Source organism: Zophobas morio, unplaced genomic scaffold (genome assembly GCF_036711695.1).
Source record: "Zophobas morio isolate AGI-343-1 ecotype UQ-CSIRO unplaced genomic scaffold, CSIRO_AGI_Zmor_V1 ptg000004l, whole genome shotgun sequence".
In the NCBI taxonomy this organism is placed as follows: domain Eukaryota; kingdom Metazoa; phylum Arthropoda; class Insecta; order Coleoptera; family Tenebrionidae; genus Zophobas; species Zophobas morio.
In genome coordinates, this window is record NW_026972109.1 from 633,288 (window position 1) to 644,243 (window position 10,956).

The following is a 10,956-nucleotide window of genomic DNA, read 5'->3' on the forward strand; positions in this document are numbered from 1 at the left end:
TTTTCTTTTATAGACATGTCCTCTCGTTTAGGTCGGTTTCCACTTAATTACTAGTTATTTGTAAGCAGCAACATGATTGGTTGTAAAATTTCATTCCATGATCAAGTCACTTCATCTTTAGACTAACTAAGCATAGTTTTTATATCTCCTTTTTGTACCTTTTAGTATTAGAAAACCTTGTTGAAAGCTTATTTATTACTTTTTAATTTTAACTTATTTTATTTTGTATTGTGTTTAATACAGTAATGCACTCGTCGAGTTGACTTATTTGTAAGTTCTGATACGCATTTTAATGGTTTTATTAAGTCACAGTGTAATTGTTGTACAGTTTTATCATTTGGACACATTCATGTTAACACATTTTACTGAGAGTAAGATAATATTACTTAACAATCTTGTACATAAAGTGTAATATACAAAATGAGTTGAAAATAGTTGTTTTCGTTAATAATAAGGTATTTTTGAAATAAAAAGTAGTCCAAGCAACAAGTTTTTTTATGGACACCCAAGTAATCAGTAGGTAGTTTTGAAATAGGTGACTTTCGTTAAAGCGGATCTAATCTGATTTGGTCGAACTTTACAACGAATAAGTGACAAAAATGGTAAAACGCTCACAAAAATTTGTCGCCAAGAATGAAATCACGTAATCTCCGAATTTTACAACAGTAGTAGATGTAATTTTTAAATCTTATATCCTCCGTTTACGGTTTATGAATCCGTGTTGAGTTTTTACCTTAGACGTCAAGATTTTTGGAAAAAAATCGACAACATTTTCCAATTTATAGTCATTGGAAGCATATTAAATAGTTAGTCAAAATTTATCCGTTGATGCCCCCCAGGAGTTGATGATGTCATATTACAATTTTGGTGAAAAAATTTTATTTAAATGTTAAAAAGCAGCATAGTCGTGAACTTGTGGTGATTTCAGTTTTTATTTTTCTCTAAGAATAAGAAATTACCAATTATCTTAAGTAGGTAATCGTGTTGTTAAAAAAAAATTATATGTATCCAATAAAAAAGAAAATCAAATTTTAAGCTCCACTTATATCCACCCCGATCTCAATTGTGATGAATTTTTCGTTTATTGTCACACCGAGGGGCCGAGAATAAACATGTTTTAAGTTTCTTGTTGTGAAAAAGAAACTACATATATTAAGAAAAAAAAAGGAAAATATAATCCCCGCCCACCCACCCTATCTCGATCGTGACGATTTTTTTTTATTCGTCATTAGCCGAGTGGTAGCGCTTACTTGCTGCAATCCTCATTTTTCGCCAAGAAATTATCAAGTGAAACATAATCTTAAGTAGGTAATCGTGTTCAAAGAAAATTACATGTAAAAAAAAGTTTACCATTTATACCATATTGGTATAAATACGCAATTGAGATTTTTCTGCTTTTCGATTTCTCGATTTTTCAACTTTAGATGATTCAAGATTCAATTTTGCACTTATTTTTCGATTTCTAAATATGTATTTCGATTTTTCAAGTTTTGACGTTTCTAAATTTTTAGTTTTCCGATGTCTGAAGTAATCTTTTTTTTTATTTTCCTAATTCTCGATTTTCCAAAGTTTCGATTTTTTGACTTTGCCGATTTAGTTTTTCGATTTCTCAATTTTTTAATGTCTCAATTCTTTGGATATTTCTTTCATTTTTGGGATTTTTCAATATTTCGGTTTTTGGAGTCCTGGATTTTTTTATTTCTCGATTTTTTACTATTTGGAGTTTCAATTTTTCGACTGTTTTATACTTCGATTTCTCAATTTTTAAACTTTCGATTTTCCAATTTTTCTTGGAAAATCGAAAATTAAAAAATTCGATTTCTCGAATTCAGATGTTTCGATTGCTCAATTTCTGGATTCAACAATTTTTAACTTTTCTTCTCGGCCTTCGACTCTTCAATATCTCGATCCTGTGATGTTTTAGTTTTTGAATTTTTCGGTGTTTCGATTTTTAGGTTCCTCGATTTTTCGATTGTTCACTTTTGGCCTTTTCAATTTTTTAAATTTTGAAGTTTCGAATCCTCGAATTGTCGATTTCTGAGCTTTTCGATTTTTAAATTTTAGATTTTCCAATTTTTATTTTTGTATTTTTTGATGTTCGAATTTCCAGATTTTTCATTTTTGCGGTATTTTAATTGTTCAATGTTTTAAATTTTACATTTTCCGGTTTTTTGATTTTTTAGTTCAATATTTTATATTTTTCAATTTTTCAAATTTTGACGTTGCTAAATTTTCAATTTTCCGATTTCTCAATTAATCAAGTTTTGGTTTTCCCACTTATCAACTTCTCCAAGTTTTGACTTTTCAGTTTTGGGATTTTTAATATTTCGTTTCTTCGATTTTTTATTTTTTGGATTTTTAAGATTCTAGATGTTTCAATTTCTATATTTTAATTTTCTAATTTTCCGAATTATTAAATTTTCGATTCTACAATTTTTTGAGATCTCGATTTATTGAGATTTGAATGTTTCGATGTTTGATTGTTCAATCTCCCGATTAATCGATTTTTCCATTTTTCGATTTCTCGACTTTTCTACTCCTCGATTTCTGGATCTTTTGATGTTTCGATGTCTCAGTTTTTCAATTTTTCGATTTTTTACTTTTCGGCTTTTTGACTTTTCAGTGCTTCGATTTTTGAATTATCCGATTTTTCAACTTTCCAATTTTTTTTATTTTTGAGTTTCAATTTCTCAATTTGTTGATTTTTCAGTTTTTCGATTTTTAAATTTTACGATATTTTAATTTCTCAATATTTTTTAATTTTTCAAATTTTGACGTTTCTGGATTTTCAGATTTCCGGTTTCTCAATTAATCTATTTTTTGATGTTCTCATTTCTCGACTTCCCAAAGTTTCGATATTTCAATTCCTTCAGGTTTTTGACTTTTCAATTTTTGGATTCTGTAAGATATATTTCGACCTTGTTTTTTTTTGACTTTTTGATTTCTCAATTTTTTGATATTTCTTTCAATTTTTTGATATTTGAGTTTTGGGATTTTTAATATTCCGACTTTTCAATTTTTCAAGTTTTGACGTTTCTAAATTTTCAGTTTTCCCATACCTGAAGTAATCTTTTTTTATTTTCCCATTTCTTGACTTCACAAAGTTTCGATTTTTCACTTCATCAATTCGACTTTGCTTTTTTAGTTTCTAGATTTCTCAATTTTCCAATTTTGCCGATATTTCTTTCCGTTTTGGGATTTTTCAATATCTCGATTTTTTGACTTTTTGATTTTTTGATTTCTCGAGTTTTTACTTTTTTGGATTTTCAATATTTCAGTTTTTAAAATTCTATGTTTTTCGATTACTCGAATTTTCAGCTCTTCTACATCGAAATTTTTCAATTTTCTGAATTTTTAAATTTTTCGAATTTTCAATTTTTTCATTTTTTGATTTATCGAATTCAAATGTTTCGATTGTTCGATTTCTCGATCTTCTGATTTTCCCGATGTTTCAGTTTTTGAATTTTTCCATGTTTGGATTTTTAGATTTTTCGGTTTCGATTTTTTACTTTTAGGCTTTTCAATTTTTCGATTTTCCAATCTTTTTTTCGGATTTTCAGTTTTTCCTTTTTTAAACTTTTAGATCTTTTTATTTTTCATTTTTAAGTTTCTACATTTTTCGATTTCTCGATTTTTCAGTTCCATATTTTAATTTTCCGAATTTTTAAATTTTCGATTTTCCAATTTTTTAATTCCTCAATTTTTGGATATTTCTTCCAGTTTTGGGATTTTTCGATTGTTCGATTTTTCGATATTTCAGTTTTGAGATATTTCGGTATTTTGATTCTTCAACTTTTCGATGTTTGACTTTTGGATTTCGGTTTCTCAGTTTTTCGATTTTTCAACTTCTCGACTTCTCGATCTTTTGATTTTTCGATTTGTCGATGTCTCAGTTTTTGAATTTTTCGATGTTTCGATCTGTCGCTTTTTCGATTTTGTACTTTTCGGCATTTTGACTTTTCAATGTTCCGATTTTTGAATTATCCGATTTTTCAAGTTCCCAATTTTTTAAATTTAGATTTTCGGATTTTTTTTTTTGATTTTTTGATGTTTAGATTTCTCTATTTTTCAATTTTGCGATATTTTAATTTTTAATGTTTTAAATTGTAGATTTTTCGATTTTTCAATTCTTCAATATTTTTTAATTTTTCAAATTATGACATTTCCGAATTTTCAGTTTTGCGATTTCTCAATTAATCTATTTTTTGATTTCCCCATTTCTCGACTTCCCAAAGTTTCAATTTTTCGACTTTCCTTTTTTAACTTTTCGATTTCTCAATTTTTCAGTTTTTTAATTTCCCAATTTTTGAATTGTGATTTTTCAGTTTTTCGATATTTGAGTTTTGGGATTTTTTAGTATCTCGAGTTTTCGATTTTTCGGGTTCTGGATTTTTGGATTTTCTACTTTTTGGATTTTCAATTTTTCGTTTTGTAACCTTTGGAATTTTCAGTTTTTCGACTGTCTTATACTTCGATTTCTCAATCTTTTAACTTCTCGATATTGTAACTTTAAAGTTTTTAAAATTTTAGGTTTTTGGATTTCTCGAGTTTTCAGTTTTTCTGTATTTCAATTTTTCAATTTTCGATTTTCCAATTTTTCGATGTTTCGAGTTTTCAATTATCCGATTGTTCTAGTTTCTCGAGTTTGAAATTTTAGATTTCCAATTTTTTATTTTTTGATATTTTAATTTTTCAGTGTTTTAGATTTTGATTTTTTCAATTGTGCAGTTCCTCAATATTTTTTAATTTTTCAAATTTTCACGTTTCTGAATTTTTCAGTTTTCCGATTTCCCAATTAATCTATTTTGTGATTTTTCCATTTCTCGGCTTCCCAAAGTTTCGATCTTTTAATTCTTTAAGTTTTCGATTTTTCAGGTTTTTGATTTTTTAATTTTTCGACTTTGCTTTTTTGACTTTTCGATTTCTCAATTTTTCTATTTTTTAATTTCCCAATTTTTGGATATTTCGTTAGACTTTGTGATTTTTCAGTTTTTCGACTTTTCGAGTTCTGGATTTTTTGATTTCTCGACTTTTTACTTTTTGGATTTTCAAGTTTTCGTTTTTTATACTTTAGATTTTTGAATTTTTCGATTTGTTCATACTCCAATTTCTCAGTCTTTCAACTTTTCGATATTTTAATTTTTCATTTTTTAAAATTTTAGGTTTTTCAATTTTTAAAATTTTTCGATTTTTAGGCTTTCCGAATTTGCAAGTTTTCGATTTCTCCATTTTTTTCAACATTATCAGTTTTGGGAACTCTTCAGTTTTTCGGTTTGTCGATCACTGAGAGCTAAAAGCAACTACAAATAAAAGTAAAAAATAACTACCAAAATTGTGACCAAAAATATGTAAAAATTAATACCAAATAGGACACACTTCTAAAAAGTTGCATCTCAAAATCGAGTGAAACAAAGCATCTAAATAAACTATTTCCCTCAGAAATTCTGAACGCTTATAGAGTCGACATTGGCTTGAGTGCGCTCCGCTCTATGGATCAAACAAGTTCTCAGGCGACGTATTGCACTAAAAAAAAAGCACACTAAAACAGAGTGACCTAAAGTCATTTTGTCACAAAACTTCACGAATCATTCAAGTCAAAATCATGCGACCAAGAATAAATTTTCTGCACCAAAACAAAATATTACACAAGTGTAAGAAAGTGACTTTAATTACTTAAGTGTAACTCGGTTCTTCCACAGTCGCACGGAGAGTCAGAAAACACTTGAGCGTGCGCAGTTATGCAACCAATAATGAGAGCTGTAAATTACTTAAAATGAAACGCAACTCTACTTATGATAAGGTACCGAAAAGCAGCGGTGTCGTAGCGGAATGTAGAACACCCAATAAAATTTACCCCATGGTTGAAGCTGTGGAGAAAGGGTCACTTCCTGGATGCGCCATGAAAAAACTGGGCATGTACTCGAAGTACTCCGGCAGCTGGTCTTCGAACATCACCTTAGCGGATTACTTCGAACGATACTTTTATTAATCGAAAATAAAAATTCTGTATTAAAGTGCGTGTTTTGGTTGAGTGGGACGAATACGTGTCAGACAAAACTAGAGACGCTTTAGCAAAGATATTTATTTTTTACGTTCATAACAATATAGCGAAACATTGCACTAGGTTACACTAGAATTTTTCAGTTCTTCAGTATTTCTAATTCAGTATTTTAATTTTCGAATTTCGATTTCCCGAATTTTTATTTTTTTGATTTTTTGATGTTTAGATTTCTCTATTTTTCAATTTTACGATACTTTAATTTTGTAAGTTTCCAAATTTTGAAGTTTCTGAATTTTCAGTTTTTCCAATTTCTCAATTAATCTGATTTTTGATTTTCCCATTTCTCGAGTTCCCAAAGTTTCGATCGTTCAGTTCTTCAGTTGTTCAGTTTTTCGATTTTTCAGGTTTTTGATTTTTTAAGTTTGCGATTTTTCGACTTTGCTTTCTTGACTTTTCGATTTCTCAATTTTTTAATTTCCCAATTTTTTGATATTTCGTTCAATTTTCGTGATTTTTCAATTTTTCGATGTTTGAGTTTTGGGATTTTTTAGTATTTCGACTTTTCAATTTTTCAAGTTTTGACGTTTCTAAATTTTCAGTTTTCCCATGTCTGAAGTAATCTTTTTTTTATTTTCGTATTTCTTGACTTTCCAAATCGATTTTTCTCTTAAGTTTATTATTTTTCGACTTTGCTTTTTTAGTTTTTAGATTTCTTAATTTTCCAATTTTTTGTTTCAGTTATGGGATTTTTCAATATTTGGATTTCTCGACTTTTGGATTTTTGGACTCCCCGATTTTTTGATTTTTCAATTTTTTGGTTTTTGGATGTTCACTTTTTCGTTAAACTTTATATTTTTCAATTTTTCGACTATTTTATATCGATTTCTCAGTTTTTCAACTTTTCAATGTTTTAATTTTTAAATTGTTAAAATTCCAGGTTTTTCGATTTCTCGAGTTTTCAATTCTTCTATACATATTTCAATTTTCTGGATTTTTAAATTTTCGATTTTCCAATTTTTCTTTAAAATTTGTCGATTTCTCTATTTATGGAATTCAGATTTTCGGTTATTTAATTTCTCGATTCATCAATTTTTCAATTTTTAACTTTTCTTCTCGACCTTCGATTCTTCGATTTCTCGATCAACTGTTTTTTCGATTTCTCGTTTATTGAATTTTTCCATGTTTAGATTTTTAGATTTCTCGATTTTTCAGTTCTTCTATATTTTATCTTTTCAATTTTTCTTATTTTTTAATTTTTCGATACTTTAGTTTTGAGATATTTCGGTATTTTGATTCTACGACTTTTCGATTTTTGACTTCTGGATTTCGGTTTCTCAGTTTTTCGATTTTTTCGACTTCTCGAATTTTCTGCTCCTCGATTTCTCGATGTCTGTTTTTGAATTTTTCGAAGTTTCGATTTGTCGATTTTGTACTTTTCGGCTTTTTGATTTTTCTATGTTTCGATTTTTGAATTATCCGATTTTTCAAATTTCCAATTTTTTAAATTTTAGATTTTTGAATTTTTATTTTTTTGATTTTTTATGTTTAGATTTCTCCATTTTTCAATTTTACAATATTTTAATTTTTCAAATTTGGATGTTTCTAAATTTTCAGTTTTCCGATTTCTCAATTAATCTATTTTTTGATTTTCCCATTTCTCGACTTCCCAAAGTTTCGATCTTTCAAATCTTCAATTTTTCAGGTTTTTGTTTTTCAATTTTTCGACTTTGCTGTTTTGACTTTTCGATTTTTCAATTTTTCCATTTATTAATTTCCCAATTTTTGAATATTTCGTTCAATTTTGTGATTTTTTGGTATTTCGACTTTTCAAGTTCTGGATTTTTGGATTTCTCGACTTTTTACTTTTTGGATTTTCAATTTTTCGACTATTTTATACTCCGATGTCTCAATCTTGCAACGTTTCGATATTTTAATTTTTCAGTTTTTAAAATTTTAGGTTTTTCGATTTCTCGAGTTTTCAGTTCTTCCATATTTTAATTTTCGGAAAAATTTAAAATTTCGGCTTTCCAATATTTAGATTTTTCTCAATTATATCCGATGATTCAATTTCGAACTTTTCATTTTTAAAATTTTATTTTTTTGATTTTTTCATGTTTAGAGATCTCGATTTTACAATTTTTCAATATTTGAATTTTTAAATTTTAGATTTTACGATTTCTCGATTTTTCAATTTTTAGGCTTTCGTCAGACAAAACTAGAGACGCTTTAGCAAAGATATTTATTTTTTACGTTCATAACAATATAGCGAAACATTGCACTAAGTTGCACTAGAATACAAAATAAACATAAACTGTAGTGGGATATTTACATTCATACAAGACTATAAAAAGAAATAAAATTTCAATAAAAAATATAGGTAAATCCACGATAAAATTTAAACCCATGAATTAAACTTTCATAGCAGGTACCTCATAAAACGAATTGTATCTCGTGTATCTTCTACCTTTAAGTTGTTGGATACTCTCAATCGGTGATGTTCGTTTCGAGAAAAAGTCGACCAGAGGCTGTGTGTTGAGCACAGACGCTAGAAATTGCTCCACTGTGATGTACCATTGAATCCCGGTCTTTCGACCATCTGGTCAAACTTTACAATGAATAAGTGACAAAAATGGTAAAGCGCTCACTAAAATTTGTCACCAAGAATGAAATTACGTAATCTCCAAATTTTACAATAGTAGATGTAATTTAAATTTTATATCCTCCGTTTACGGTTTATGAATCCGCGTCGAGTTTTTACCTTAGACGTCAAGATTTTTGGGAAATTTATAGTCATAGGAAGCATATTAAATCGTTAGTCAAAATTTATCCGTTGATGCCCCCCAGAAGTTGATGTCATCTTACAATTTTGTTGAAAAAATGTTATTTAAATTTTAAAAAGCAGCATAGTCTTGGACTTGTGGTAATTGTTGTGAAAAAGAAACTACATATATTTAGAAAAAAAAAGGAAAAATTATAAGCCCCACCCACCCACCCTGTCTCAATTCTGATGATTTTTTTATTCGTCATGAGCCGAGTGGTGGCGCTTACTTGTAGTCCTCATTTTTCGCCAAGAAATTATCAAGTGAAACATATCTTAAGTAGGTAATCGTGTTGTTCAAAAAAAATATAGGTATGTATCGAATTAAAAAAAGTTTAACATTTATACCATATTGGTATAAATACGCTATTGAGATTTTTCGGCTTTTCCATTTCTGATTTCTCGATTTTTCAACTTTAGATGTTTCAATATATTTCAATTTTGAATTTTCGATTCCTCGATTTTTTTTTTATTTTTCGATTTCTAAATATGTATTTCGATTTTTCAAGTTTTGACGTTTCTAAATTTTTAGTTTTCCGATGTCTGAAGTAATCTTTTTTTTATTTTCCCATTTCTCGACTTCCCAAAGTTTAGATTTTTCGACTTTGCTGTTTTAGTTTTTCGATTTCACAATTTTCCAATTTTTTAATTTCTCAATTTTTTGGATATTTCTTTCAGATTTGGGATTTTTCAATATTTCGATTTTTGGACTCCTGGATTTTTTGATTTCTTGATTTTTTACTTTATGGAGTTTCAATTTTTCGACTGTTTCATACTTCGATTTCTCAATTTTTCAATTTAAACCCTAAAATTTTTCGATTTCTAGAGTTTTCAGGTCTTCTGTATCTTATTTTCCCATTTAATGAATTTTTAAATTTTCGATTTTCCAATTTTTCTTCGAAAATTGAAAATTTAAAAATTCGATTTCTCGAATTCAGATGTTTCGATTACTCAATTTCTCGATTCATCAATTTTTCAATTTTTAACTTTTCTTGTCGGCTTTCGACTTTTAGATATTTCGATACTGTGATGTTTCAGTTTTTGAATTTTTCGATTTTTAGGTTCCTCAATTTTTCGATTGTTCACGTGTGGCCTTTTCAATTTATCGATTTTCCAATTTTTTAATAATTCGATTTTTCAGTTGTCCGATTTTTCTATTTTTTAAATTTTGGAGTTTCGACTCCGCGAATTGTCGATTTTTAAATTTTTCCAACTTTTATTTTTTTTATTTTTGATGTTTGAATTTCTCGATTTTTCATTTTTGCGAAATTTTAATTGTTCAAGCTTTTAAATTTTACATTTTTCGATTTTTTGATTTTTCAGTTCTTCAGTATTTCTATTTTTCAATTTTTCAAATTTTGAATTTTCCGGTTTCTCAGTTAATCCGCTTTTGATTTTTCCACTTCTCGACTTCTCCAGGTTTTGATTTTTCAGTTCTTCAATTCTTCGAATTTTCGACTTTGCTTTTGTGGTTTTTTGATTTCTCAACTTTCCAATTTTTTAATTTATCAATTTTTGGATATTTCTTTCAGTTTTGGGATTTTTTATATTTTGTTTCTTCGATTTCTCAATATTTTTGAGATCTCGATTTATCGAGATTCGGATGTTCGATGTTTTGATTTGTAAGTTTTTTGATTTTTTACTTTTCGGCTTTTTGATTTTTCGATGTTTCGATTTTTGAATTACTTATCCGATTTTTCGATTTCTCAATTTTTTTAATTTTCGAATTTCGATTTCTCGAATTTTTATTTTTTTGATTTTTTGATGTTTAGATTTCTCTATTTTTCAATTTTACGATATTTTAATTTTGTAAGTTTCCAAATTTTGAAGTTTCTGAATTTTCAGTTTTTCCAATTTCTCAATTAATCTGTTTTTTGATTTTCTCATTTCTCGAGTTCCCAAAGTTTCGATCGTTCAGTTCTTCAGTTGTTCAGTTTTTCGATTTTTCAGGTTTTTGATTTTTTAAGTTTGCGATTTTTCAACTTTGCTTTTTTGAATTTTCGATTTCTCAACTTTTTAATTTCCCAATTTTTTGATATTTCGTTCAATTTTCGTGATTTTTCAATTTTTCGATGTTTGAGTTTTGGGATTTTTTAGTATTTCGACTTTTCAATTTTTCAAGTTTTGACGTTTCTAA

The 10,956-nt window shown here is 27.8% G+C and overlaps 1 long non-coding RNA gene across 1 annotated transcript; it reads left to right on the plus strand.

Moving 5' to 3' along the window:
- Positions 1-5,553: 5,553 nt before the first annotated feature.
- LOC135133909 (uncharacterized) lies at positions 5,554-6,014 on the plus strand. Its single transcript, XR_010281217.1, has 2 exons — positions 5,554-5,651; positions 5,700-6,014. It is a non-coding gene; the product is annotated as an uncharacterized LOC135133909 (long non-coding RNA).
- Positions 6,015-10,956: the final 4,942 nt, after the last annotated feature.